Source organism: Dermacentor andersoni, chromosome 8 (genome assembly GCF_023375885.2).
Source record: "Dermacentor andersoni chromosome 8, qqDerAnde1_hic_scaffold, whole genome shotgun sequence".
NCBI lineage: Eukaryota > Metazoa > Arthropoda > Arachnida > Ixodida > Ixodidae > Dermacentor > Dermacentor andersoni.
Window position 1 is genome coordinate 56,231,923 of NC_092821.1, and position 27,328 is coordinate 56,259,250.

Sequence of the window (27,328 nt, forward strand, 5' to 3'; positions counted from 1 at the left end):
TTGCACCTCAGGAATATCGCGCGGGGGGGAGGGGCTGATCCCCCTCAGGCCGATGACGAAGCCCCCTTCACCCGCCCCCCTCACATAAACACACCTAAAGTGCCATTACCAGAGCTTTGTCACCCACATCATTTCAGGTTTCTTTTGACTTGGCTCTACCATTTATTTGACTTGAAATTTTACTGCGGCTGATAGCTTACTGCATAATTGTTCGTGCAGACATGTACAGATTTTTATTCATACTTTCGCTTTATTTATGCAAATACTGACAATAGGAGGACACGCGCACTACAAGCAGTAGCGGCGGTTGCCTTATCTGTATTTTCTTACTTAAGCATTGTATTAAATTTCCTCTGTAAACAGAATGCACGCACACAATATATGTACATATACGCACAGGCCAAAGTTTATTATATTTTTTTAAAGAGATGGAGGTAGCCAACTAAATAATATTTCCAAAGGTATGGATGGCCTATGCCTAGAGAAGTAATACGTTGCTGTATGTTTGCCACGCTTCAAATTGTTTTGCGTGCTTTTTTGACCGTGCAAAAATAGCCTTAGTGGCCCCTTCAGCAGTCCTTTATCCGAGGTGTGTGAAATGCAAGTGAGTGTTATGTGTCTCAGTATTGCTTCTATTTCCAGTAAGCAATGCTAACGACTCATGAAAGAAAAGACTTTCTAGTAATTTAAAGCATTTATTAGGGATGGAAACATCGTCAGTTGCACGCAGAAGTCATGAATAGATACAGGGTGTCCCAATTAGGTATCAATGCACCAAGAATAAAAAAAGAGTAAAGCGTTACTCGAAGAAAACCTAGTGAATATTCTTTACATTATAGTGGAGTATCTGACAGCAATTTTTTTCGTTACTGAGATTTAATCAGGTTATTATAATTATCTAACTCGAGCCGTACTATCCTAATTATCAAAGTGTCAATGAGGCCTTTGAAGGCACAGCCAAGGGACATCCTGTTGCGGTATATTTAGCGACGTACTGATTGCGTAGTGATTATTTTTCCGACTGATAAATAAACAAAATAAACCTCACGAAATATGCAGAATACCACGTGGCAGTGCTCCCAGCCGGATCGTACAGCAGCGCCCTCGAACAGTCTCTCTCTGAGTTATCCAGAACAAAATGAAGGAAATAAAGAAAAACATCGTAATCGAGCTGCTGCCCGATCTGCCGCGCCCCGGCCAAAGTAATAAGTCGTGTTGGGAGTTACTTAGAAACAAGCTATGATAGCTGTTATCTTAGCGTAGATGAAGTGCACGTATGTTTTTTTCTTTCTTTTTGTTACAAAACCTATCAGCAAAAAGCGAATTGACAGCGTCAGAACAAATCTATAACGTTGCGCTTTGCTTTGCTCCAGTCGCCATGTTTTTCTCTAATGAGCAGAAGGTAAAAATAATCCTTGCCTTGGGAGCTGGAAATCACAAGAGGAAGGCCACAAATATGTATCAGTCATGGAAGGGCGGTGGTAGACCAAACGCGTCGACTATCAGAAATGACGAAAACCTGAGACAGACAGGCTGCTTCAAGAAACGGCGACGGATGTCTCCATCTTTATTTATTTATTTATTTATTTATTTATTTATTTATTTATTTATTTATTTACAATACCTTACAGGGCCCAGATGCCATTGAGTAAGGGGTACGAACAAGGATATTATCAGAAATGCAAAATCTACAGGTCAAAAAAAAAGGAAAGGGAAAGCATTGTACAGGGCTAGTACAAAAAAGCAGCAACAAACATAAGAGCAAAGTACACAAAATAATTGAAGTATATAAATACAGCACAAATGTCTGAAACATGACTCAAGAAAAAAAAATAAAGCAGGGGTTGACAAAATTACAATAGCCAAAAAGTGTGAAACTTTTGCAAGAGAAGGTTTAATGTCACGATGTAACTTGAAAGTATTCGCGCAGCTGATCATGGAATGATTGGTGGTTGCATATGGATGCAATATTATCGGGAAGATCATTCCAAAGAACGATGGCATGTGGAAGGGTTGATGAATTGAAGGCTTGTGTTCGTCCGTATATGCGCTTGACGCTGTAATGATTATGTAAACGGCTCGAAATGCGTGACGGCGCTTCTAGAGGTAATGCAGATTGCCTGGTGCAGTGGCGATATTTATGAAATAAGCATAAAAGAGCGATTTACTGACGAATATTTTATGGCTCAAAAGAGATATCAAGTTTTATCTGTGTTACGCTCGAAAGGGGACTGTAGTTACGTGGAATTAAGCGAGCAGCTCTATTTTGTATGGATTCTAGCGAGTTGATTAAGTAGTTTTGATATGAGGACCATATGGATGCTGCATATTCTAGCTGTGGCCGCACAAGTGTTAGAAAGGCCAGTTTTCGAACATTGTTGGGAGAATTCCGCAGGTTCTGGCGCAGATACCCCAGTGTCCTGGAAGCTTTCGCAGAAATGGTGTTGACATGCGTGGCCCATGAAAGGTTATGCGTGAGATGAATACCTAAATACTTGTATGATGATGCCTCAGACAATACCGTGCTATCTATGAGATACGAGAAGGTAGAATTGGTACGCTTGCGGCTGAAAGAGGTAACCTTGCATTTGTTCGAGTGAAGTGTCATTTGCCATTTATTACACCAACTGGAAATTAGGTTAAGGTAACTTTGGGGGGCGATATGATCATCCATGGAATTAATGGAGCGGTAAATGATGCAGTCATCAGCAAAGAGTCGTAGACGAGAAGATATTTTAACAGGCTGGTCGTTAATGTATATGAGAAACAATAAAGGGCCAACAACTCTGCCTTGAGGTACACCTGAAGTAACGTCCCAGAGTGATGAAGTAAAATTGCCAACTGTTGTAAACTGCTGGAAGAAAGAATGAAAGTTACGAATCCATGACAGTGTAAAACAATCTAGGCGAATAGCAGATAACTTTTAAAACAGACGGGAATGTGCAACGCGGTCGAAAGCTTTAGCAAAATCTACAAAAATGCAGTCAGTTTGTATTTATAGTTGTATATATATATATATATATATATATATATATATATATATATATATATATATATATATATATATATATATATATATATATATATATATATTTATATATATATATATTCACTTATATATTTTAGTTATATATCATAGTCAGTTTGTTTGTATAATTATGTTCGAGGTGACTGTAAATGTGTGAAGCGATAATGTGTTCGAGTAATTAACAGCAAATGCATGTCAGTGAAATGGGACGGTAGTTTTCGGGTGAATTTCTGTTTCCCCTTTTACACAGGGATGATCTTGGCAATTTTCTAGTTGGTAGGGAGCCAGCCAGATGATAGTTATTGTTGGAAAAGGAGGCAAATAATTTGACTGGAAATTTATGCAGTGCTTTTTAATATTTCAGAGTTAATGTCAACACCAGCACTTGTAGAAATCTTTACGTTATCAATGAGTTGAGCGATACCTTCAACGGTGGCATTAATAGGGGCCATATATTCCAATCATGATCAGGTACAACGGGTATGTTGGAATGATCCTCCCTTGTGAATACTGCTGCGAAGTACCTGCTAAATGCATGAGGGGATTCACTATCAGAGAGTGGTAGATGGTCATCATTGGACAGTGAAATAAGATTATTAGCACTCTCCGGAGATATCATACGCCAAAACTTTTTGGGATTGGATTTTAAAAGAGAGGGGAGGTCGTGAGAAAAATATTTATCCTGAGAAACGCGAACAGCAGAACAATAAGACTTTAAGCATACACTGTATTTTTCCCAAGCCGATGGTGTGGACACGAGTTTGGCCTTTTTGTAGAGATGTTTCTTTTGATTTCCATGACGACGGAGAGCTTTTGTAAACCATGGTTTACATTTCTCATTCGACATAGAAATCAAGGGAACATATTCGTACACTAGATTATTTATCATGTTCTTAAAAAGCACCCAGTTGTGTTGAACAGACCTATTCGAAAATGAGGGCAAGAACGTTTGAATGAAAAAAGTCATTAAGCCTATTATTCATTTCTTTCTAATCGGCTCTATTATAGTCGCAAAGTTGCCTGGTTGTAGTACCTTGAAATGCTAATAGGACATTAAGCTCTAAATGAATAAGCTTGTGACCTAGCTTACGCACGGATGTTCTAGCATTTATGGCCTCAAACACTCACGCTAGCGTTCGGGATGAGGCCGCCCAGGTACCAGTTTCCAAGTAATCAGTTTGGAGGATTCTAAATGACGGCCTTTCACCCGTACCGCCTTAACCAGCACCAATACTTAGAAGATAGGGACCTGCAGAATCGTTTAGATTTCTCGAACTGGGTCCTCACAAAAGCGGATGTCACCAGACTTTTAGAGCAACATCATGTGTACAGATTAATCCAATTTTTGTACAAACGGCCAGGTAAATTTGCATAATGCACACCATTGAATGGACTCCAGTCTACATTGGTTAAAGCGCAATTGGCACCAGTACCAGTGGCCACTCATTGTGTGGTTTGGAATAGACGCCGGAGCAATCATTGGCCCCATCTTGTTCGAGCACACACTGACTAGACAGCGTGACGTCAACTAAATCCTTGATGGTGTGGCGGAGGAGTTTCTCAGCGAAGTCTCACTGTCACGTCTTCCACTCCTATGTACCAGCAAGTTGTGGCGTCAGCACACAGCAGTAGCTGAGCACGAAACTGGCTCGATTCGAGTTTTCATGCGCAATAGATTGGCAGGCACGGGCTTGTAAATTGATCGGCTAGGTCGCCTGACCTCTTTCCACTCGACTTCTTTTATTGGGGTTATGTGAAATATTGTGCGTACATGATCGAGACGATGACGTCGGATGAGGTCAAGGCAAAGATAACAGATGTCTGCCATAGAATTCCGGCGTCAGTCATCAAGAAAGGCACTGAAGCGGTGATAAAACAGGCACAGTACTGCGTAGCGGCAAAAGGTGATCTATTCGAATATGTCCTCTAGGCTGGTGCTCAACGGAGCTTACGAATTCATAGATAATAAGGGCACACTGAAATGTCATATTTTTTTTTTTTTACAGACATCCTCGTTGCCGATTGGGCTCATTGAGAAGTTTTGTATTTAGTTTCTTGAACGCATCCGTTTCGCCTTTACACGTTGGTCGCTTCCCAGCCCGTTTATTTCGCTCTTATTTTTTTACACGAACCTGTTCTGGCCGCAGCTATACACTTTAATGAAAAATAAAACGGTGACTTTAATTTGCTTTGGTCCGAAGCAAGTATCTGGCACGAAATATAGCTTGGCACGCTCTTTTTCAATGCGGTGCGAGCAATGCCGGGATCTTGAAACATTCTATGCCTATTTCATTGCCTTTCGCATTTCGTGCGTGGTCGGAGTGGCGCTCCGGCTTTTGTTATCGACGTGATGTTTCGGTCTTGAGAGACAAAGTCCGACGTAGAAGTGACGGGAAGAAGTAGCTGCGAAGCTGCGAAACCTGATGTTGGTGCTCCTTCCGTATCATTATCAAGGTGATGCGCTGTCTATACGGGTTTGCGACAGGCAATGTAGTAGCAGGTGGCAGGTGGGAGCGCAGTAACATGACATTTTTCATACTTCATGAAGTATCTTTGTTACGGGGCAAAAATTGTACGCAATTAGTACGTCGCTGAAATCATCGCATTTATATGGCATTTTGGCGTGCCTACAAATGCCTCATTGACATATTTCAAAATTGGGACACTACTTCAGGAGTTTGATAACTAATTCCTATTGCCAAATTAAATCTCAAATACGGAAGAATTACTGACGGCTACTCCGCTATACCGGAAAGAATAAGCACTAAGTTTTCTTAGAGTAACGCGACTCCTCTTTTTTAAGTCTCGGTGCATGATAATTGCCGAATACTGTATAATTCACTCAGTAACCGAAACGAGGCCAAGCCGGATTCACTCGAAATCAACATCAATGGCAGTCATGCACAGCAGCATTTATGGTCAAGCTAGCAAAGAAAGACAAAGAGAGAGAGGCTGCAGTTTCACCGGAAGGTTGAGCCGTATTAGTGATAGCCAAGTATGCGACAATTATGCGAAGGAAGATTATACAACCGAGAGGAGACAGGCTGTGAAATTGAACTGTTTCCTAGTATGAGGTGTTGAATAGGTTCATGTAACGCCGTCACTTCAGCGCCCACTCCTTCGAGATCACACGAAGTTTCTTCAACTGCAAGATATTATATATATATATATATATATATATACATATATATATATATATATATATATATATATATATATATATGTATATGATATGTTACGTAGGAAGACGCAGACGAAAAGCTATGTACAAATATATTTACAAGGAAAATACGCTGCGCTTGGCCAAGAGGCAACAGCCCGTGCTAGCTTCTAAGCGTCGTCGTCGTCTTCACACTGCTGGCCTTTCGTGATCGCGCATATTGTGCCGTAGCACTACCCCCGGCTGCAAAAGCGCCGTCCCGGAGCGACTAAAGATCGGACTCGGAAGCAGTGTAGTAGGCCTTGAGCCTACTGACGTGTACGACATCACTAGATGCCACAGGAGAGGACGAGGTTGAGGCCACAGGAGCAATTTCGTAAGTCACAGGCGTCACCTGGCGCAGCACGCGGTAGGGCCCTGTGTATCGCGAAAGGAGCTTCTCAGAAAGTCCGACGTGACGAGAGGGCGACCACAGGAGCACGAGCGCACCAGGTGAAAACTGTACGTCACGATGGCGGGCGTTGTACTGACACTGCTGAGTGGTCTGTGAGGCCGTCAGTCGAGCACGGGCAAGCTGGCGTGCATGGTCAGCGAGGGCGATGGCGTCGCGCGCATACTCGCTTGTTGAGACCGCAGCAGGAGGAAGTGCCGTGTCTAGGGGCAAGGTAGGTTCGCGACCGTACAGTAGATAAAAGGGAGAAAATCCGGCGGTGTCGTGCCGGGAAGAATTGTACGCAAATGTTACGTAAGGAAGGGCAATGTCCCAGTCGTGGTGGTCCTTGGAAACGTACTTGGCCAGCATATCGGTAAGAGTACGGTTTAACCGCTCTGTCAGGCCATTGGTTTGAGGATGGTATGAAGTAGTCAGTTTGTGTTGAATGGAGCAGGAACGCACAATGTCAGCGATAACTTTCGAGAGGAAGTTTCGACCACGGTCAGTAAGCAGCTGTCGCGGGGCGCCATGAAGCAAGATAATGTCACGCAAGAGAAAGTCCGCGACGTCAGTGGCGCAGCTGGTAGGGAGAGCCCGAGTGATAGCGTATCGGGTGGCGTAATCAGTCGCGACGGCTACCCATTTGTTCCCAGAAGATGACGTGGGAAAGGGACCGAGCAGGTCTAATCCAACACGAAAGAACGGTTCCACAGGGACGGTGATCGGCTGGAGATGACCGGCAGGTAGCACCTGAGGTGTCATCCGACGCTGGCAGGGATCACAGGCAGCAACATAGCGTCGAACGGAGCGAGCGAGACCAGGCCAATAGAAGCGGCGGCGGACGCGGTCGTACGTGCGGGTTACCCCAAGATGTCCTGAAGTGGGTGCGTCATGCATCTCAAAGAGCACAGTCTGTCGTAACTGTTTTGGCACGACAAGAAGAAGGTCAGAGCCGTCAGGGAGGAAGTTCCTTCGATACAGAATGCCACCCTGGAGGACATATCGGCGAACGGATGCGTCGGTAGGTGTAGAGCGCAGACGCTCGATAAGTGCTCGCAGCGATAGGTCTCGGTACTGCTCATCGGCGATGTTACCGAAGGCAGAGACAGAGAAAATGCCGTTGGCGCTACTACTGTCGGCGTCGTCAGGCTCGTCGACCGGGTAGCGAGACAGGCAGTCAGCGTCCTTGTGCAGTCGGCCAGATTTATAGGTGACAGTATACGAATATTCTTGGAGGCGTAAGGCCCAGCGACCAAGTCTTCCTGTAGGATCTTTCAGTGAGCATAACCAGCAAAGCGCGTGATGGTCTGTGACAACGGAAAAGGATCGGCCATATAAGTATGGGCGGAATTTCGCAACCGCCCAAACTAGGGCCAGACACTCACGCTCAGTGATGGAATAGTTGCGCTCCGCGGGTGAGAGGAGCCTGCTGGCGTAAGCGATAACACGGTCGTGGCCACGCTGGCGTTGTGCCAGTACTGCTCCAATTCCGTGACCGCTGGCATCAGTACGGACTTCGGTAGGCGCAGAAGGATCGAAATGGGCCAAAACGGGAGGCGTTGCGAGAATGTCGATTAGATGAGAGAATGCAGAGGCCTCGTTATCGCCCCACTGGAAAGGAGCGTCTTTTTTCAAAAGGTCGGTTAGTGGTCGTGCTATGGCGGCGAAATTTCTCACGAAACGGCGGAAGTACGAACAAAGGCCGATGAAGCTGCGCACATCCTTGACACACTTCGGAACAGGGAAGTGCGTAACAGCATGGATCTTGCCTGGGTCCGGTTGCACTCCGTTCGCGTCAACGAGATGTCCAAGGACGGTAATCTGGCGAATTGGCACTTCGATGCGTTGAGTTGCAGACCGGCTCGCCGAAAAACGTCCAGGACTGCTGAGAGGCGCTCGAGGTGCGTAGCGAACGTTGGGGAGAATACGATAACGTCGTCCAAGTAGCACAGGCACGTGGACCATTTGAAACCGTGAAGAAGGGAGTCCATCATGCGTTCAAAAGTGGCAGGGGCGTTACATAGACCAAACGGCATCACTTTGAATTGATAAAGACCGTCGGGTGTGACAAAAGCAGTCTTCTCGCGGTCGAGATCGTCCACGGCAATCTGCCAGTAGCCGGAGCGAAGGTCAATAGAAGAGAAATAGCGAGCACCGTGGAGGCAGTCAAGGGCGTCATCAATCCGAGGTAGGGGATACACGTCCTTTTTGGTAACCCTGTTAAGGTGCCGATAATCCACGCAAAAGCGCCATGAGCCATCCTTCTTTTTGACCAGTACTACAGGTGACGCCCATGGACTATATGATGGTTCAATAATGTTCTTGGCAAGCATTTTGCGAACTTCTGCGTGAATAACTTGACGCTCAGCTGGTGACACTCGATACGGGCGGCTATGAATAGGAGGGGCATTGCCGGTATTAATGCGATGTTTGACAGCTGTAGTTTGGGCTAAAGGACGATCGTTAAAGTCAAAAATATCGTGGTAGGAAAACAGAACGCGGTAGAGTTCACGAGCGTGCTCAGAGGGCAAGTCGGGGGCAATCATTTTCCGTAAGTCAGCGATGGTACAATTTGCCGACTGCGATGGTAGAGGAGTATCGGATGAAGTGTCGTCTACTGCAATGGATGCTACTGAGTGATCCTCGAATGAACAAAGCTGGGCCAAAGACATCCCACGTGGCAGCACTTGTGTCGTCAAGCCAAAGTTGACCACTGGCAGGCAGACGCAATTCGCCGTAATAGATAAAACTGTATGGGGTACTGTGATCCCATGTGTAAGGAGGACGTCTTGCATAGGAGCCGCGATGTAGTGACCGTCGGGGACTGGTGGGGATGACACTAGGTCAACGTAGGTCAGTGCCGAAGGTGGCAAGCGAACGAAGTCGGCGGAACTGAGGCGACTGGGGTGTGGTTCAGCAGGATCCAGAACAGGCAGGTCAAGGCGGAGAGTACTGGCGGAACAATCGATGAGAGCAGAATGTGCGGAAAGGAAGTCTAAGCCGAGGATGATGTCGTGGGGACAGTGGGCGATGACTGTGAATAGCACGATTGTTGAGCGATCGGCGAAGGAGACGCGGGCGGTACACATACCAATTACGGGGGCTGTTCCGCCATCGGCGACACGGACAACAGGCGTCGTGGCGGGCATGATAATTTTCTTGAGCCGGTTACGAAGGTCAGCGCTCATTACGGACAAATGCGCCCCAGTGTCTATGAGAGCAGACACAGAAACACCATCGACTTGCACGTCAAGAAGGTTCAGATGAGTGGGCAAAGTCAGTAGAGGATTTGGCGGCGTAGGGAGCAATGCAGCGTCACCTCGAGGCGCTGCATCGTCTAGTTTTCCGGCTGGGAGCGGCGTCCGAAGGGAGTCGGCGAATAGGAGCGACGGGGCTGGGGAGAGCGAGATTGTCGTCGTTGGGGCGAAGGCGAACGAGAATAGGGGCGGTTCGTTGCAGGAGAATCAGTGGCGGCATTATCGGAGCGTGCGGCATAGGGACGAGAAGGGCCACCTGAGGGGCGAGAGTAGGCAGTATAAGTAGGCCGGCTCGGGGAACTCCAGCGACTACGACAGTGCCGAGAAATGTGCCCGATTCGATGGCAGTGGAAACAAATAGGCTTGTCGTCAGCAGTGCGCCATTCAGATGGGTTGCGGAAATGTGGTGTTTGCGGAAATATATATATATATATATATATATATATATATAAGCGAGGGAAATTCATTGAAGAATAAACATGGGAAGGATCGCAGCTTACCATTGTCATTGAAAAGAAAGCTGTACAATCAGTTAATTTTACCAGTGCTGATATGACGCAGAGAATAACAAGGAAGCTTGGGAACAAGGGCCGTTCAAGCCTTCTCTCAGCCTAGCCATGGATAGTGTGGACGAGAATTTTAGTATCTGGCAAATGGAACTGCGGAGGGTTTCCCAACAAGAAGCCGCTTCTGCAGGCATATTTAAGAACTCTCAGAGCTAAGCCCTAAATCATGGCTATTCAGGAAGTTACAACTAGTACCCTAGTGACATTTCCTAGGTCTTCGAACAAAATCACGTTTGCTTTCAATACTCCCCAAGGTCTTCGAATCCGTTGTTAAACTTTCAATCTAAGCATTCCAATGTAGTAAAAAACGGAATTACCATGTCGTGCCTTAAGTCTTCTCTCACCAGATCCTGCATGCACAAAATGAGCGCCAGTTTTAATGCGCAGGCCCTGCGCCTAATAGAAGCAGCTTATCCTAGTGTAGCAGTGACCACTGTGGCTCAGCGCCTAAAGAAGTGGGTTTCGAGGGGGACGGACTTGACTACAGAAAGCAGTAATAACAAAAAAGAGTAGTGGCTATTCCTTACATTCATTCAGTGTCGCACAGGCTTAAAAATGTTGCAAGTAGATATGGTGTTAATGTTGCTTTCACTATTCCCAATGGGCTAGGTAAGATATGCGCTGGCGTGCAGAGGAAAAAGGAGCAGGCAAAAGGCAAAAGAAGAACAGATATTTGTCCAGTGGAGCACAATAAGAACAACAGGTTTACTGACTGTTGCATGGGTGTGGTTTATAATATTCCCCTTCGCTGTGGCCAGTTCTACGTAGGGAAAACGGGGTGGTGTATCGATCAGAGGTTAATCAGAGGTCGTTAACCGGTGGATCGCCTTTTAATTTTTCTATACATTGCCAAGATTGTAATTGCACGCCAGAGTTACATGAGTGCGCGACATTGTACAGGCATAAGAATGAAGATACGCGTCTTATGGTAGAGGCATGGTATATCTACAACGGTGGAAGTGCGTGCGTGAGTTACCCTTCGACTTCTTTACATAAGGAAGAGATTAGGTGCCTTAACAGTTATCTCTCATGTAGACCAACACATGTACCCGACTGACACGTGGCGATTCCATTCCTGAGATTGAGCAGATGAGTTTTGTGTCTTCTTTCTTTTTTTGCCTCAGTGCTCCCTTCAGTTGATAGTCGGCGTTCGCGTTGTCCGCTTCTCTACTCATGTGTCCTGTCTGCACGCCTCAACTCTTTTTCGCATAATAGTGCCCCTATCAAACTCGCGGGTTACCTGGTAGTATCTTCAGATTCAGGAGGTAGGGGAGTTGCTACCCTCGTCAGCGAAAGGTACAATTGCCTCTCTTGCGACCTCGGCACAGTTGGTGATGGCATGGACTACATCATGACTGAAATCCTCATGAACCCACCCAGAAAGGGCCTCAGAAGAAACAGCCTGTTTATCCTCAACGTATACTGCAGCCCCAGCTACCGCAGGGCGAGGGCGAACTCTCTCCTCAAGAGGGCCGTCAGCCTGGCCGGTGGGCACCACCTTGAGGGCGTCGGGGATTTCAACGTCCCACATAGGGTGTGGGGGTACCCCCACGACACGCCCAAGGGACGCGAGCTGTGGCAGACTGCGATGGGACTGGACCCTTATCAAAACCCTTATCAACCCTTATCACCGATAAGGATTTCCCAACTAGGAGAGGCAACTCCACATGCCGGGACACTACCCCAGACCTCTCTTTTGTCAAGAATGTGGGGAGGTCAAGTGGGTCAACACGCTCTACGCATCGGAAGTGTCCACTATGTCATCGAAGTCTCCCTCGCGATTGCCCGCTATAGGAAGAGGAAATTCAAGTTGATCGACTGGGACGTTTTCCGCAAGATCAAAGCCGAGCGCGCACCGACGGCCGAGACACATTTTGAAGGTTGATGTAAGGGGATTAGGGATGACGCCGCGGCGGCAACCAAGGAGGTCGTCACTGACCTCGACGTTGAAAAAATGGATAGCAGGTTCGCGCACCTCCTGGAAGCCAAGCAAGCTCTCCTCACGGGATGGAAGGGGCAGAAACATAATAGGAGACTCCGCATGAAGGTTTCCGAGGTTAACAGGGAGATCGAACAGCATTGCCAGAACCTGTGCAAACAACAATGGGAGAAGCTCTGCGAATCAGTCGAGGGTCAGCTCAGATCAGGCAAGAGCTGGGGTCTGCTTACAAACCTTCTCGATGGGGGCCGCATCAGATCCAGCCAGAGACGATTCCTCGCGTGAGCGATCCACCTCATTACGAACTCTACCCCGGACGAATTGATTGTCGACAGGCTCATAAACAAGTACCTTCTAGTCGCGGATAGCTCTGCCCCTACCCAGTTTCCGGACTAAGCAGGGTGCACGGTGCCGGAATTGGACGAGGCCTTTACTGTGGCTGAGATCCGAGATGTCCTTTTCTGCCTGAACGTCAAATCTGCCCCTGGCCCGCATGATGTCACTAACAGGATGCTCAGGAATCTCGATGATGAGTCGATCGACTTCCTCACTGAAAGGATTAATGAAGTATGGCGCAGTGGACAGGTCGCCACACAATGGAAGACGGCCTCCACGGTCCTCATCCCGAAACCCGGTAAAGCACCCGGCATCGACAATCTCAGACCAATTTCCCTGACTTCCTGTATCAGTAAGGTCACAGAGCATGCACTGCTCAACCGGCTCAAGGTGCACATCGAGACCAATGACATGTACACCCACAATATGATTGGTTTCAGAGCCGGCCTTTCGACACAGGACGCCATGAAGCAGATGAAGCGTCAGATCATCGACCGGAGCACGGGAGATGCCAGAGCCATCCTTGGATTAGGCCTGCAGAAGGCCTTCGACAATATCTCAAACGAATTCATTCTCCAGTCTATTGCCGGGCTCGGGAAGAGGGCCTACGACTTCGTCCGATCCTTCTGTAGCCAAAAGAACTGCGAAGCTCAAGATCGAAGGATACCTCTCGTTAGAGATCACCTTCGGTTCACCCGGCACGCCTCAGGGCTCAGTCATCTCGCCATCATTATTCAACATGGCAATGATAGTGCTTTCCAAGGAGCTCGCGAAGATTCAAGGAATCAACCATACTATCTACGCAGATGACGTCACCATCTGGTGCGTCGGCGGGAGCGACGGCCAAGTTGAGGCCGCCATGCAGAGCGCCATCGATGCGACCGAGCGCTTCCTCCGCCCCACTGGCCTCAGATGTTCTCCAACCAAATCTGCATTACTTCTCTACAAGAAAAGACCCAGAGGCGGTGGCCATCGTGATTGGAAATCGGCGTCCGAAAGCGAAATACGGCTTTTCACTGGTGACGGGTACCCGGTGGCCAGAGTGGACTCGCTACGAATATTGGGGATGTATATCGAGTCTAATGGAGCCAATGGAACCGCACTCAGAAAGATCACCGCCAAGACGGAGAGTGCTCTCGGTCTCATCCGGAGGATCGCCAACAGGCACCGGGAAACGAAGGAAGACAATCTGATTCGCATTATACATGCTTTTGTTCTCTGCCACCTTTCATACTCGGCGGCCATGCATATTTGGCATGTTGCAGAGAGGAACAAGCTCAACTCTATCGTAAGAAAGGTCTTTAAGCTTGCTCTCGCCTTACCTGTCAGCACCTATACCGATAACCTGCTCAAGCTCGGAGTCAACAACACGCTCGAAGAAATAATCGAGGCAAAAGAGCGCTCACAGCTGCTCGGGATATCCAGCACCCCGGCGGGCCGCAAGATACTCGACGAGATGGGCCTCAACCGCGTCGACTAGTGCCCCGACGCCATGCGGATTCCCAGCGACATCAGGTCTCAACTGCACATCGCGCCCATTCCCCGCAATATGCACCCTGCAAACAATGTCGGCAGACGTTGGGCCAGGGGTACAGCTCTACTCGAGCATGTCCGCAAGAACCACATTGAGGCAAGCTTCGTGGATGCCGCGGCACATGTCCATCAAGAGGCATTCGCCGTCTCCATCGTCGACTCCCATTCTAGGCGCACTTGCTGCGCTACGGTACGCACTTCGAGGCCCGTGGTAGCGGAACAGGTTGCAATCGCGCTGGCTGTGCTCGATGGTCGCAGGGAGGCAATATATAGCGATTCAATGGCAGCCATTAAGGCCTACCGAACCGGGATGGTCTCCCTTCAGGCCCTCCGCATTCTCCAAAGCGCCAGAAGTATATCTCTGCATTCTATCACTTGGTTTCCTGCTCACTTGGGGTAGACTGAGGGCGCTGCTTCTAACCCTAACGAGGATGCGCACGAGGCCGCGCGAGGACTCGCTGACCACGCCGCCTGCGCAGTCCCCCTGCCCCGCGAGGAACCCTTGCTCACGTTCCATGAGCTTACGTCACACTACTACCTGCCAAGACGGCATTGCCCCTCCCGCACCCCGCCTTATGCAGGGCGCGGGCGGTGACCCTTCGACTTTTACAAGCCCGTGCGTATCCTAACCTTGCGGTTCTTCGTGCAATATACGCTGAAAGGTATCCCAGTGCGGACTTCTCCTCCTGTGGACTAACGGCAACATTGGACCATGTGTTTTGGGAGCGTGAAACCATCGGCTCCTCCTTCAGCGAGCATAGCTGGGCTGCGCTCTTGGGCAGCCCCGAGCTGAACGACCAAACCCTGGCCGTCCAGAGCGCTCGCGATCGGGCCGTCAAGCTCGGCTTGGCGGTCCCTACGTGGGACTAGCCGGGTGGCGCGGGGTCTTCCCTGAGTCTTCTCTGGATCTATTAAAGTTATTTCACTCACTCACTCAAGTTAAGGACGGCTCAAAGACCGATGGAACGAAAATGCAAGGCATAACCTTGAGAGACAGAAAGAGAGCGGTTTGGATCAGACACCAAACGGACATAGGCGATACTCTAATTGACATTAAAAAAATTGGAGCTGGGCAGGTCATGTAATGCGCAGGTTATATAGCAGTTGGACCATTAGGGTTACAGAATGGGTACCTGAGAAGGGAAGCGCAGTCGAGGACGGCAGAAGAGTAGGTGGGGCAATAAAACTAGGCGATCCGCGGGCGCTAGTTGGGATCGGTTGGCGCAGGACAGGGATAATTGGAGATTTCAGGGAGGAGGCGTTCGCCCTGCAGTGAACATAAATAGTCTGATAGGGTTCGAAAAGCTAGTCGGGCCCGAGCCCCCCCACCCCCCGGAAAAATGAAAACTCACCTCTTATGAGGAGTGCTACAAAGTAAAGTTGAGCAAGGTGGTTCTGAACGGAAATGTCTAGCTGAGTCGTGTATCCTTCCTTTTAAATGACCTCTAAGTAGCTAGGGCCATCCTCACAAACACATGTGGAAGCTTTGCCAAGCCCATACCCACAGCGCGTGGGACTAACCCATTTTAGAGCACTGCTCTTTGGTGATTGTTCCTTCGGCGAATGTTGGTGTAGGTGCTCTCCCTCGTAACCAAGCGAAGGAGCACAGCGACAGATGAAAGCGAGCTCGGAGCGCAGCGGGAGATGAAATACGGCGATAGCTGACCGCGTGAGGAGGAGAGTCGACGAGGAAGGTGCAGCGGAACCGTGAGGTGGAAAGCGGAAGAGGAGGTTATGGCAAAATTGTGAGAAGAAAAATGCAGTAGCGCGCAACACGTGGCTTTCCGGTAGTGATGGCTATGAGATGGCACCAGAGTAGTGCGCGAAGTTTGCATGGGAACAAAGCGCTGCATGAGCGGATGTCTGTCTGCGGCGGCTGCTGTGAATCGCGCCCACGCGTCACCCACGCGCTGCTCCTCTCGTGATCAGATCAATATGTAGGCAGTCACGCAGCACCGCTCTATTGCAACGCGCCGCACAAGAAAGATTGTCCGCGTCAGCCAATATACCGCAAAATGAAAACATGTATAGGCTGCGCACCAATTTCGCATTAGGAAGTATCGTAATCATCGGTTATTTTTTCGCTGGCATGTCGTGCTTTTTCAACTGTCGACATACCATTGCTGTGGTCCTCCACTTGCCATTCGATCCTATTCATCGCGTATTTGCCATGAAGTCATCGTCATGACGCACTGGTCAATCATCGTCGACAAGGTTGCAATGTGCATGATTTAGCCCAATTTGTTGATAGTGAATAAGATGATTTCCAGTGGAAATGTGTTCAACAGAGTCGTGCGATGTCTACTTGCGATTTTTAAGCAGGAACGGCGTTCTTAAAAGAACAATGATAGAACCGCCTAAACCAATTCCCACTGGGCGTGGCGAACTGTAAATTCTTTACTATATTGTATTTTTCCTAATAAATAAAGTAACAGCCAGAAATACTTCCTTTGGATAAGCTCGTTTGCAAAGTTAAAAAGATTCCTAGCATCAGCACATACCCCTTTCACATATGTCGCCCATTTGTCTTTAATTTCTTGTGCAATGTCATTGTCATCTGAAAAAAGACAACGGAAGGGAGATAAGAATTAGCAGTATAATGTAGTGTAACGCAAATGATGCCATTGTTCAGTCACGCTTAACAATACAATACACAATACTGTTAAATACAAGAAGAATGAATTCCTCTGTATAGGAAGAGTCTGTATGACTAGAAAAAAGTGTTTGGCACAACGTGTTTAGCGCCACTATCTCCTTTTGGTACATGTTAAGCTATCTTTTTAAACGTGCCCCTCAACGGGATTGTCTGTATAGAATAGTGAAACTCCTGTTTAAATATTATTGCGCACACTATGTGAAAAATAGCTCAGTTTCAAATGTTCTCTGCTGCTATGAAAGTTGGTCATCCAAAACGATCATTGTCAAATGCGATATTTCTAATATTCCTGTGGTGAAAAGTGCCCCTACTTTTCTGCGCAACTTTTTCTACGTTTAACTTTTAGACACGCCAGACATAAGCGAGCCAACCTGCTAAATACGGCCCTTCCTCCCGTCCATATTGTGCGTTGCGGGCAAGGGAGCCTGAGTTCCCGCAACCACCGCAGAATGTCGTGCTCAGCACTGCTGCAACAACTCTCCGCTCTGCTTCCACATTGAAATGCGTACTTTATAAATAAAAAAAAGTTATTCCATTCGCTGCTTTTCTGTGCCATTCTACGGTGACATGTGTTCTTCCAGGTGATTCAATAATGCAATCAGGATCTGCCGCGTACTAGCTTGAGCGATTGGTAGAAATGGATTCTCGTGCAGTTGATTGTACATTTCGCCACTACCAACATGTAAACATTGAAACTGTGATGTACAAATTAACAGAAATGTTCAATAACCTCAAGTTGCGAAACGCAAGTAGATATTGCTTCCTTGTTGAAGTGAAGTTTTTCCTTAATAGAAGGGGACAGATCAAGGGAAACAATGACAAACACCTTGACAGCACTCCAGCCATGTTGTGGCACGCATTGTAAGTAATCAGTTAGTGAAGCGAGCTCCTGTTCTTCCTGTTAGCGAGAGGTGGTGGCCTCACCAAAAGCTTTAAGTATCTGCGGATTTCTCGCTATCCTTGCTAGGCGGTTCGACCCCTGATCTAGAGAGGCAGTCGGCATCTAAGGGCTAATTTCCCAATTGGTAGACCACTTCTACATCGTATTTATGAAGCGGTAGCCTACAGCATGCAAAATACAAGATGCATCGGTCATGTTGGTCCACCAACAGATAGAATTGTGGTCACCTGTGACTTCGAAAACACAGACGTATGCGTAGGGGCAGCACATGGTGACTGTTCATATTACAGCTAATTGTTCCTTCACTGTGGTACACATTTTTCACTCTGCACGTCACAGCGTTCTGCTCGCCTATGCAATGATTATCTCCGCGTCGTTTTGGCGCTGAAGAATGGTGCCAAGAGTCTTCATCTTCGGCGCATCCACGTCGAAGTAGACAAGAACAGGCGGAGTTTGAAAGCCGTTTTTCAACACGTTAAATTCCGCTTCCTGCTCCTCCCAGCACACGAATGTGACGTCCTCCTTTAATAGCCACGTGAGCGGTGAGGCTATGCGTGCAAAATCCGCAATAAATCGCCACTAATATGCGCAGATGCCACGGAAGAATCTGACTCTGCTTTTGTTTGTAGGCTTCAAAAAATTTCAGATGGTTCTGATTGTGCCAGGATTAGTTCTTCATAGCCAAACTGCCACTTTTCAGATTGCCAAGCAAGCCTGGTGAACTGTATGACTTGAAGTGACCTTAGCAGTCCTGGATGTTGACAAAATGTGGCACAAAAATAATTATAAAATCTAGGCATGCTAAGCAAGTGTTCCACTTCAGGTTGGATAGAATAGTATCCATCACCCTTTGGAACGTGGCTGGGTTCAATCACAAACCAAACGGCAGAACCTTGAATTCGTAGAGTTCAGCAGGCGTAACCAAAGCAGTCTCGTTCCCGCTCATCATCTTGCATTTGCGAGTATGTACTATTTTGTACATTAATGAGAAGTAATGAGCATGTCACAGCTTGCCGAGGGAAACGTCGATGCATGATAAAGGATACAAACTGTTCTTTTTTGTAACCTCGCTGAGCTATATATACAAAAGCAGGCTGCCACCCTTCCTCCGTGCGAATACCAAGGGCCATGGCCAAGGGCACATTGACGGCGGATGACATCATATAGAATTTGTTGGGGTGCTGTGGTATTGCTTGGCTTTGTTTCTGAGCAAGGCAATATAAGTTATATCGTATGGGTATTGCTGTGTCTTCCTAAATGATTAGCTGTTTCTTCAGCGGCGTTTGACGAACACGCAACGCCGTAGAAAAACAGTCCTTAAAATTGTCAAGGAATTCCGGAAGACTTCTTTCTAGTGTGGCGCCCAACACAGATCAACGTCAGTGACACATTTGCTTGGCATTAAATCGACTGTTTTTCCCCATGTACAGCGAAGCAGTCTTGGACGTGACCAAATTCGTCTTAGTATGCCACAAGGGTGCCTTCACTAACATGCCAGCGCTCAATGCTAAAACTTGTCAGCAAATCCTAAGTACGTATAACGATTCGGCTGATGATGGCCCATGCGACGGTAAGATCTTAACACAGCAGAAGTTCTGTACTTGTTGGGCCACTGCGTCCTCGTTGTACTGTGCTACGCAACTCATGGAAACAAAACTGCATGATATGGTGGCATGTTGCCGTCTTTGTAGGCAACACGTAATAGTGTACGTTGGCACTCTTCGTCGTGGCTCGTGTCTGTACTCGCTGATAATGTTATGTTGTCGTCCTGTATGTTAACCCACTGCACCGCACTCTAACAAGAAGCCCATGCGAATGATGAGTGATCCGCATAACTATTGTCTACATATATAAGTTCTAAAAAAGCTGCGTTCTCTATTTGGAGTAGCGCAGTACATTTGTCTGTAGGTGTTATTACCTAGCCACGACAGTCCGAATATAAGCGCCCATTCATTGCGATTCCACTGTCTTAAGCCTGTCTGCCGACTACTGACACATTATAGAAACCTAGGAGCAAATGTCGAAGTAAGCTCTCACTTCGTGCCCATAAATAGTTAGAAGGTCAGGTGTGACAAGTTCGTTGGCGTTCCATTCTTTCGGATTGCTCTTTTCGTTTCTCGTTCAGAATGCGAGATTTCTGCAGTTCTACAACTTGCAACCTCCCGCACGGAGAAGCCCTGGTTGTCCACAATCAAAATTTAATGGTCAGCAAACAGCAGTGTGCCATACTTCGGTGCTGCGAAGCTGTGGTCTCCTGAAATACTCCTTTAAATACAGAGGAAGCGTCTCTGCTGCTTGTAGTGTTGGTGCAGTTGTTAAGGACCACGGCTCAGGCAGGGTATCCACGTGTCCACGTCGAACGGTTGTCTTGATTATATAAGTGTATGTGACCGCCTAACAAGCTTGACCGTGATGAAAGAAAAACAGAAGATGCAATAAATTAAACTACATTCCTTTATATTGTACACATTCGCACGTGCATGGTACAATTCGTTTGATTCCCACAAAACTCAATTACTCTAAAATAGATAGTCAATTTCAGAGCTACTTGGTTAAATACTTGGTAATACAAACGACACTTATTTTGTGTATTCAATGTACAAGCGAAAATGCATTTAACACTTTCGGTAACTATAGTACTTTGAATTTTCCCGGATGCTAGTAAGATAATGAGATTCCTGTGCTGAGTTTTAATCAACTACACCTTGCACAACTTAAATGTTGCGAAACGCTTGCGAACAATTACTTCCGCATCAAATCCATTTTGAAACATTACAAAGTCAAATTCATTTTGCACAAGCACAGGTTGCACTGTAGTAGGACACCCTGGTTAGAAAACGGTAAGAGGTGCCGAAGAGCTTGACAAGACCAAAGGGCTATCACCAGGCAACAGCAGTGATCTGCAGCAGAACAGATTGTTGGGCGAGTTGGTAAGTATTCAAAGCAAAATTTATAGCGCGCCCAATAGGCAAGGACGCAGAGAAGGTGGACACACGAGCGTTTACTCACAACTGTGTATTTTTGGAAAGAGACAGAACTTATAAGCACCAGCTAGGCTGCACTGAGCTAGTGCTAAACGAGCCATAATTTTTTATAAAACAGATTACAAAGGTTCAAGCAGTATTTTGCTATCACTGACAAATGATTCGTACTCTGCCTCTTTCCAAAAATAGCAGTTCTGAGTAAGCGCTCGTGTGTACTCATTTGCGTCCTTGTCTATTGCGCGAGCTTCAAATTTCGCTAGGAACAGCAGTGAGCGTAAAGCGCAGGAAAAGGTTAGCGACGTCTAGAACAATTCATCATATCAACCAACTATAGTGTATATGTGATGCGCTGCACAGGGAAACATTTACGTACATATGCATATATGGCACACATTGAAACGCCTCAGTATATATATGCACAGCGGTTTTTCGTAACCGACAAAATGGCAACTATAACAAATAATGGCGAAATGTAACACGACGCCATGTATACCCGCTATGATAAACATACAGCGTTCATATCACCGAACGAGAGGGCTCAGATATCCACGCATGCGACCGCCGCCAGGCAGGCATCATACAGTGCGCATAGGCACCCCAGACCGCTCTCGGGCATGTGTACGGTTTGTCTTCTCTCTGCCTTATAGGACCGCCATGAATTTTTTCTCTTTAGCACATCACGGTAGGGCCTCAATTTCGTCGGCTGCGCAGCGAAAAACCTCTGCGAAAAACAGCACTAGTGGAAAATGAATTTGAACAGCAGTTATTAAAAACAGACCACATGCCACTCGTTAGGAGTTGAACAGACATGTGATTATCACATTCTAAAGATGTAAATGCTCCAAAGGCAAGTGAAATTTATTATAGAATAAAATGAATAAAGAATAAATAAATCAAAATAAATCCTTACTCATACATTTCTCAAGTTGATTTTACTGCATAGGCACCTTCTAGCTCAGGGTCTGAGAACAACGATTTGTTCTATTATATTTTACCATCCACTTTTTGCAATCCTCGATTTAGACGGTTAGGCGGGCGGACAAAGAGAGCTGATTCATTCGCCGGAAATTGCACTGATTTTCTATCTGCAAAATGCAACTGGAATAGAAGACAGCATGTATAAGGACATTTCACGTTAATTATTCTGTTTTCTTGAAAACGAGGGTTTTGTGGGATGTAAATAACGACGATTACACTGAGAATAAATAGCTTTCTTTGCCTTATAAGGAGGGCTTCTTTATGTCACTTTTCCTTGTTGCAGCCGACACTGTGGTTCTGTAGCTTATATTTCATCGAGAAATGGAACAATAAAGCTCGAATATGACACCAATTGCGAACATATGGAGGCACCAAAGTAGCACGAAATAGCACATGTGCGACTTCCACATCATATGACTAGAAAACCAAGCACCTAACACTTTCTGTTCCTGCAATACATCATTAACCAGGACAATGTCTTAATGAGACGGATGTAACATACTTGTTACGAGAAACTTACTTTGGCCATTGCAACTTATAAAGAAGACGAAGAGAAGAAGATGTTGTTTCATTCCCTTCATTGTTTTCCTTGCAAAATATTTAAATCTAAAAGAAAAATTTTCATTGTGAGAAATCGAATAGTACAATGTAATATACAGCACAGAGCGAAAAATAAATATTGCAATAAATTAGTTAGGTATTTCCGCGTCTTATCTTAAAAAAAGGTAATAATTAAATCTACTACCGTGTCAAATTTCCCAGTCGAGTAGCTCAACAGTAAACTTCAGCTCATCGTAATTTTTTCGTTTCAACTAACGTTCCGTTGTTTGCCGTTCTGTGTTCTGCAAAATATCTTACTGCCATTACAGTTATAATGTTACGCGAAATATAGGTGGTTATCTATTTACAATGCATATTCACTGTGCTAGTACAAATGGGATGGAAATGGTGATCGATAGAGAGCGGCAACTCTTTGGCTTCCCCTCTTCACCACGCCGAGGCAGCATTTATGAGCAGAATTTCCCCATCATAACGTCAGGGCGTAAAATCACTGTCGCCGTGTGTCATATAAGGAGTGGTGGCTGAAGGAGTGAAGTAACATCAAGCAAGAATTTGTTGCTAAGATCGTCGATGCATGTAGACCAAGCGGATGATACACTGTCTACTCGCTCTGTAGTGGGCCGCACGGAAAGGTCAGGGAAGGGGCTTGGCTGCATGGAGCTGAAAGAGCTCGACAGTGTAGTGTAGAGGAATAACGACAAAAGCGTGATCAAGCGCCAGGTACCCCGAGGACCGGAGACGGGTCAAGCACAGGCTATTCGAAGGAAAAGGGAGGTATTGATGGTCTGCCGCGGTTGGTGAGCAAAACATTAGCACGTCGACGACGTCCGACGGCTGCGTCACTGGCGAGCGATGCGACCAATGCGTTGGCATTGAAAGTATGATCACTTGTCGAGGGTGCGCCATTCGGAGTAGTTGCGTTGTCGAGAAATGTAGTAACTGGAACGGGGTGTCGAAATCAAAGGATACTGGGGGACAGCAGGGAGTATCGGGCATGCTGAATGAACTTCAATATTTTCCAATTCTTGCCGAGAGTAAGCTTGGGTGAAGAAGACTTTAACAAATGAAGCATCAGGTGTGTAGGGTTAATTCAGAACCCTATCTGTATCCTCGACCTCGTGACGAATGATTCAGGCGAAGTTGTCGCATAGATAGAGTTGGAGGTAGAGCTCACAGCAATACGGCATCGCAGCCGTGTTCGGGAGGCATGGGATGTGCCAGGGAATTTGGTGACTATTCACTTGTTCACGACGGCGGCTTGATCACGACAACACAAAAACGGAACACCTTTATTTAAAAGATCGGTAAGTGGGCGTGCAATGCACAGGATGTCTTCGACTAAACGTCCGGAATTACGAATGTCTTTGTTGAACTTCGGGCCAGGAATGTTGGTGACGGCTAATTTTGTTTGTAGGTGGAAAGCAACCAGGGCCCGAAGGGAGGATTCTGTCGTTGGTTGGCCCTGAATATGCCGTAGTCTTTGGGTCTTCACTGTCGGTGAAGAACCGCGCACCAGTGAGTGCAGTACTGTGTATTCAGTTTATTGAGTTTGTTTAAACTCTATTGTGAAAGTACAATCAATAGACGGCATAAAATCTTCCATTGTCGCTCGAGTATAGCGAACACGATGTGCGGAGCGCAGGGAACCCTATTAGCGCACAAGTGTCGAGCTTGCACTCAACTGAATAACACACAGTACGGTTAGCACTGTCACACGTTGAAACTGTTTGTTTGCTTACTTTTATTTCGGCAACTTATCTAGCTGTTTCACCATCCTTCGGCAGGAGCCATACCCTCCACCAGCCATATGGAGCTCCCAATATTCCCACTTGAGCATTCGATTTTCGGCGTGTCATTGTCATTTCGTTTGCGAATTGTACACAAATTAGATATATGACTTGTTTAGTCACAGGATACTATTTTTCTTTTTACGCGCTGGCACAATGGTACTAACCGTTCCCTTCTTGTTTGCATGAATTTTCGCTCTCTGTGATTGAACGTAAACAACCAGTCTAAATTCTTTGTGCTAAGTGGTGCTGGAAATTCATGGTTACCAGTAACAAGCATGCATGTAGCATGCCACACCGTGTTTTTAAGTTCCTTGTTTGCTTTTCTCCTCTTTATACCACACAGTACCCCACACAAACACGACGCCAAAAGGGTTGCAGAGGCCGCCAAATGCCCGTACTAAGCATACCTTTGCTACAGACGAGAAGAGGCTGCCGACGCATTGAAAGGTCGGCGGGCTGCCACAGCACAGGCATGTATTACCTTCCTTTGCAAACCATTCTCCAGCCATACTATGTGCTTGGTTTTTGAAACCACAAGACAAGGCCTTCATGCAGCTCAGGGGCTTGGTTGGTATTTTTGTAAGTGGCCCTGTGTTAGCATTCCTTACACTTTTGCTGTTAGCTTATTGTGGTACTCAGATCTAATGATTATTAGGGCAACATAACTGTCGCAAAGTAAAATGCGGAGGATGTTCAGAATCTAGAAACGCATCACATAGGGCAACCTAGTGTATTGGGTAAGTGTTGCAAACCTTGCCTGTGATTGCAAATGAATGCGAATGCCTTTCCCACCCGCAAAAGAAAAGACGCAGTGCCGTTCCGCTCTGTGAAGTCGACTGACCAGCGAAGCTATGTTTGTGGGTATCTTAGTGGCGACTGCACCTCTGCCACAGGTCGGCCCGGCATTGCACTATATTCGGGATTGGTCCTCGTATGGCGACTGCTTAACGCCTGATTCATCTACGCCGCGGGTCGGTCCGGCATCGCACTAGCTTCGGGATCGGCCCACGCTTGGGCAGTTCTTCACCCCTGCTTCACCTGCGCCATGGGCCTGCATGGTTTTGCGCCAACTTCAGTGTCGGCCCATCTATTGGGAGTTTCGTGTCACACATGGACACGATCCTGGGAGAACTAGTCCTTAGCAGCTTTGGTGGAACTTCGCTGTAAAATGGTTTACGTGCTTGTGCTTCTTAATTAATCAAATAATTACGTCGACGAACGCGGGCGCACCGGCACGAGCACGTTCGCGCACGAGCGCGTTCGCGCGCTAGCGCGGATGGGCGCCAACGAGCCAGCTGTCTAAAACGACAACGCTGGCGCCAATTGTGATGATGATCGCTTTGTGTTCACACACGGACACGATCTCGGGAAATGTAATCCTTAACAGCTTTGCTGTAAAAGGGGGAAGAAAAGCAGGCTGTGAAACAGGCCGTTAGCAACTGTGTAAGGGAGATATCGGTAGAATTTACCAAAGGGAATGAACTGAATAATGAATACTTTCTTCTGGAAGTGCAATAACAGGAAGTAGACCTGTAGAAGCATTAGCAGGAAAACAACAATTAATAACTTTCGTTAGATGTGAAGTGTTAAGTAGAGTGAATGGCAGTTCTCATGGGTCTAATATTCCTGAATTAGATATTCTAATATCGTTTGCTTTGGAGAAGCAATTCCAGAAGTATTAACCGATAAGCAGTCGAGAAAAGCGAGATACGTTAAGATTATTCGTCGACAAAAGCGACCAGACTAAATTTATGGGATCGGGTCCGTTAGAGGCATTGGTAACTATACAATTAGGATGTAGATAATTTAAGAAAGAGATAAAATAAGGAGATACAGTGACGAACATCCATATATTACGTGTTTACAATAAATATGCTATAGGATCATCTGTCATTGACACGTTTATAGATAATGCCTATAAATCATCGCCATTATAATTATAGGAAGACAGAAGAGCTGGATGTGAGACGCTATGGAGCGAAGAATCGTCCGGTGCTATGAGGCCCTATTTCTCGCGGTAGCATGAAATAGCAATTTGAAAACCAAGGCGAGTGGTGCATTACAAAGTGTCAAACACTGAAATATAAAGAGACAACTAAGCGTAGATACTAAACACGACAAGGTCCACATAATTGCGCGTGAAATACAATACGAATAACACACCGATTGCCCGAGTAATGAAGATCAACAAGCACACAAAGAAACAGAGTACAGAGATATATTCACTATAATCATAGAATAATTTTAACTACCGTGCTCATTGACCTTATCTCATTTGGCGTCGACGCTTGGAGGGCCATTCTTACCTGTTTCATAAGACTGTCTCCGTACAGTTACCACAAATGCGCGCCTATCGGTTGCCCGCTTTTAAAGCCACGAGTCGTGAAACGAGATGCAAATTGCATACCAAAAATCTTAAACAAGTGATATCGGTCTCACCTCGCACGACGGCCAGACGACACGTAGAAAAGCGACGAAGCTATAGTTTTGCGAAGGCTCACTATTTAGCGAAGCGGACCAATCATTCATCTCACATCGAACTTTCCACACATTTGATTCTGTTGACGTCATGCCTTAGACGCCGCCATAGTTACGACGTGTTCAAAAGGTCAAAGAAAGTCTGCTTAAGAGCCCGCCGTTCTCTTTCTGTGCGTTACTTCAACGCAGCGCGTATCATTGTAGGTTTAATAAAGCTTAGCAAATTTTTTGGAAACGTCAGAGTTCGCTTTATTTCGTTTCGGCCTACAAACTTTCCCATGGTATTTTGGTGGCTTCAAACACGAAATGCCACTGGCGTCACGACGCTTTAGGAAAGGACGAGGAAAGCTCGAAGAAGAGCATGAAACTTTAACATGACTCAAGTTTTCCTTATTATGCGCACATTGCGTTAGGCACGTAGTTCCTGTCACGCCTTGATTTGAGCAAAATAACGCATTATCAATGTCTGAATCGAACCTATGCTGTCTAGCACAGCAGCCGGGTACTCTACCATTTGTTCCCATGTTAATGCTTGCTCTGACCCTTAGGTCCCGATCACACGCAAATATATTTCTTTTCAGAAACAGAAAGCAGAATAAAAAAAAGAAATACGGCAGTACTCATCTCACGATGACTGTCGACTGCAGTTCAAGCAGCAATCAAGCAATGTAGCGAGAGAACATATTTCCGTAGTCACATTTGCTTAGCACATGTAGTGGTAATGCTGC

General features: G+C 46.4%; 1 long non-coding RNA gene across 1 annotated transcript in view; it reads right to left on the minus strand.

Moving 5' to 3' along the window:
- LOC129386850 (uncharacterized) overlaps positions 1–22,369 on the minus strand; it is a 30,157-nt gene extending 7,788 nt beyond the window's left edge. The window contains exons 1-2 of the long non-coding RNA XR_008614123.1: positions 22,292–22,369; positions 16,754–16,809 (exon numbers count right to left, since the gene is read on the minus strand). This is a non-coding gene — a long non-coding RNA (uncharacterized lncRNA). The remainder of the gene's footprint in view (positions 1–16,753; positions 16,810–22,291) is intronic.
- Between the last annotated feature and the right edge of the window lie 4,959 nt (positions 22,370–27,328).